Genomic DNA, 3,853 nt, shown 5'->3' with positions numbered 1-3,853 from the left:
TATAGACAAAGAATAGGAGGTATAGAGAAATCAAATAACATGCTCAAATCACACAGTTAATGAAGGGTAAAGCTAGATTTCAAACCCCAAGGGTCTGACTAGACTTAATGCTCTCAGCTCCATTCTGTCACACCTTCCCTCAGAATCTATGTGAGAATAGCTGTAGGAAGGGTCACTTATAAAATCACAACAGCAAACCCAAATGGAGCCCTTACTATGTGCCCACTCCACACTAACCCAGGGATTCTCGATGGTGCACTATTGACATTTTAAATCAGGTCATTTTCTGTTGTGGAGAACTGTTCTGTACACTCTAGGATGTTCAGCAGCAGATGCCAATAACAGTCCTCCTGATCCCAGTTTTGACAACAAAAATAGCATCTCCCCACGTTGCCAGAAGCCCCTGGGGGGACAAAATCACTCCCAGTTGAAAACCACCACAGTAACCAATTCGCTTATATTACATCATTAAATCTCCACGACAACCCTATCAAACCATTACCATCATTATTTCCATTTTACGCACTTCAGGTCAGTTCTATTCTGGGTGAGCTAATCATCCAGAAAGTGAATTTAAAAGACAATTCATAATCTGGATCAGCCTAATTACTTCTAATTGTATTACTGGCAGATAACTATCTACTTTGGCAACACAGCAATACTTAGATTAACACATTTTGTAGGGAAAATAATCTCTTTTTAATGAGTTCTATCTGAGCATGGAGAGGGTCCTGGGAAGTTCCAATCTCCTCATTCATTTTGCGGTTCATTCAACCAATATTTTCCAAACACATAAAATGTCAGGCAACTTCTTGATCCCCGGAAATTTGGTGGCAAATAGGCAAAATCCTCATCCTCACATTCCAGTAGAAACGAACACTGGAATGAGAGACCATAGTCAAATAAATAAAGGAAATAATTTGTTTTCAGGTAATGTTAAGTATTCTGAAAGAAATCAGGCCAAGTGTGAGGGTGAGATGTGCTAGCAGAGAGCTGGGCAGGGCATGGATTTGTTTAAGTAGGATGTCGGTGAGGGTAGTATGTGATCCCATTTATGACTCTGGGGAGAAGGCAAAATCATAGGGACAGAAAACAGATCAATGGTTGCCAGAGACTGGAGGAGGAGGGAGGGGCTGACAAGGAAGGGCACAAGGGAATTTTTAAGATCATAGAAATGTTCTGTGTCTCTTTTTTGCTGGTGATTATGTAACTGACTCTGTTACTCAAAATTCTAGAACCATACACAAGAAAGGGTGGATTTTACTATATGTAAATTATAACTCAATAAACATAATTCACTTTGTCTCCTTCTTTCTCTTTCACTCCTTCCCTCCCTCCCAATGTATCCTGTTTGGTGTTTTAGGAACAACGATTATTGAGAAAGGAATAACAGTGATGTGTCTGAGTCTGGCACTCTCCCCAGGCATAAGCTTCATAGAAACTTAGACTTCACAGAAGAGAAATCAAAGCAGATCAGTAGGAGACAACTGAGATTCCTAGTTCCTTGTTGAAAAGAAGCTTGGGGCATGAGGCACCCGGGGGAGCAACCAGGTGGAGCCAGCCAGGCCAACCTGGGAAGCATACTCAGCCTCTCAGAAAACCAGGCAAGATGCTCAACCTCACAGAGATCACGGGCTGTGGTTCACCTGGTATATTTCTTCCCCAGAGGGGAAAGTCTGGTTGGATCTGCCAGCAGGGTGATGAGAATGGTCAGAACTGGTTAGAGTCCCCCTCACTCCAGGCCTTCTCTCACGGGCCTCCTCATGGGTGGCCCACCTTTCCATAGCCCACATGTGGCTGCTTTGCCAGCCCTCATCCTACCCTAACCATCTGTGGTGGGTAACTCAACATTAAAATACACTTTTTTTTTTTTTTTTTTTTTTGGTACTGGGGATTGAATTCAAGGGCACTTAATGACCCAGCCACATCTCCAGCCCCTCTCCGCCTTTTCATTTTTTATTTTGAGATGGGGGGTCTCACTAAGTTACTACAGCTGGCCTCAAACTTGCTATCCTCCTGCCTCAGCCTCCCAAGTCACTGGGATTACAGGCATGTGCCACAACCCGCTAAAACACACTATTTTAAAATAGAATAATCAAAACATTCTTCATGATGCTAGAATAATATAATAATCTTTGACTCTTGGATGAAATAAAATCAATTGCTCAGCGTCTGAAATTATCAGGTCCAATAGATGCAGTACCAGATTTAAAAAAAAAAAAAAACAAAACTGACAGCAAAAAAAGAAACCTTCTGAATCTAAATAATTCTATTTCTTGATTTTCTTGGCGATGGAGCAGAGGAGAATGAAATGCTTATTTTCTTCCTTCTTCGTATCACTTGGATTATTGACTCCGAATGAATTCAGATGTGTATAGTGCGTGTCACCTTGTAATCACCTGCTGTTTTTCTCTCTCAGGTCAGCTGCTGGTTACGCAGCCAGCATCTCTCCCCAAGAATTCTGTGCTAAGTATAGTCACTGAATACAGAAGGCAAGTGAGAAGTCGGAGGATGTGTGTTTTTAAAAAGATGAAGAACATGGAGGCAAAAGAGGAAGCATAAAAATTGATAAGAACTTTTCCGTTTATATATCTACCTGGTTTATCACTGTTCATTCTCCACCCATAGCAAGTAGCACAGTGTCTTCTACGTTGTAGGCCTCTTCATAATATTTGGTAAATGTGGCCGGATGAGTATTCCGTAAGCATGGTAACAAACCTAGATGCTTAAACGTATACAGTGGCTTTGAGCTTGTTCTCTGAGAACATGAAAATAGAAACCAGAGTGACTGGTTCCTGTCTTAGTGGTCAGGAAGTAATTTATCAAATACTAAGATATATTCTGGAACATTTTTTTTAACTCATGAGAAACCAACCCCAATTGTCTTGCAACTGTTATTTTTAAAAAATGTAACAAGGGTATTGAGATGTTGTAATAATTTTTTTGATGCATGGAAATAAACACAAGTACTTGGTGTTCATTCTCTTGCCCTTGTAAGTTTATGGAATCCTAAATTTAAAACCTTCTAAAGTTTCATGAAACTAGTAATGTAACACTATAAATTAGAGGACTGTTTCTGTCTGTATGTATTATAAAGCCCAGAGGAAAAAATGGTCATACTCTAATAAGTTGCTATTTCTCAAGGCATTGTGGGTAAGGGGTGTTTTCATTCATGCATGCATGCACTCAGAAGGTATTTATGATTGTCCATAGCAGGCACTCTCAGCTACACTTAGCTCGATAAATAAGCCAGCATCCGCAGCCCAGGGAATAATCGTTACAATGGAGAGGCATCCAGGAGATGAAGAGCACAGAGGAGTAACACACTTTGCCTAGATAGTTCATGAGGAAGTAACTCTGGAGTTGAGTCTGGAGGGTCAGCAGATATGGGGACAGATGGTATTCCAGATGGAAGAAACAGAATTAAAGGCATAATTGTAAAAAAAAAAAAAAAAAAAAAAAAAAAAAAGAGGCATAATTGTGGGAGAAACATTATGTTCCAGACTCTGCAAATTGTTCAGAATGGGCACAGAGCTGGAGAGGTAGACAGGGGGTAAATTATGAAAGACTTAAATCATGCTTGGGTTGCCTTGAAGTCCATAGAGAATCACCACAGCTTGTTAAGCAGGGTCCTGGGGATGAACAGAATTAGGCTTGTATTTCTTTTTCTTTTTCTTTTTCTTTTTTTTTTTTTTTTTCAATTAGAAAGTGTGGTCTGATTATAGGAGACCTACTTGTGGGTGGGTGAATGGAAATATGTGCGTGAGAGAATGTACATTCCTTCCCATGTCCCCAGCACTGTGTGGGGCAGTTCTTGTGTGAATGCTCTGGGGACTCTAAGGAGTGACCTGAC

This window comes from Sciurus vulgaris (genome assembly GCF_902686455.1).
Source record: "Sciurus vulgaris genome assembly, chromosome: 9".
Classification (NCBI taxonomy): Eukaryota; Metazoa; Chordata; class Mammalia; order Rodentia; family Sciuridae; genus Sciurus; species Sciurus vulgaris.
Note: the sequence above shows the minus strand (reverse complement) of the source record.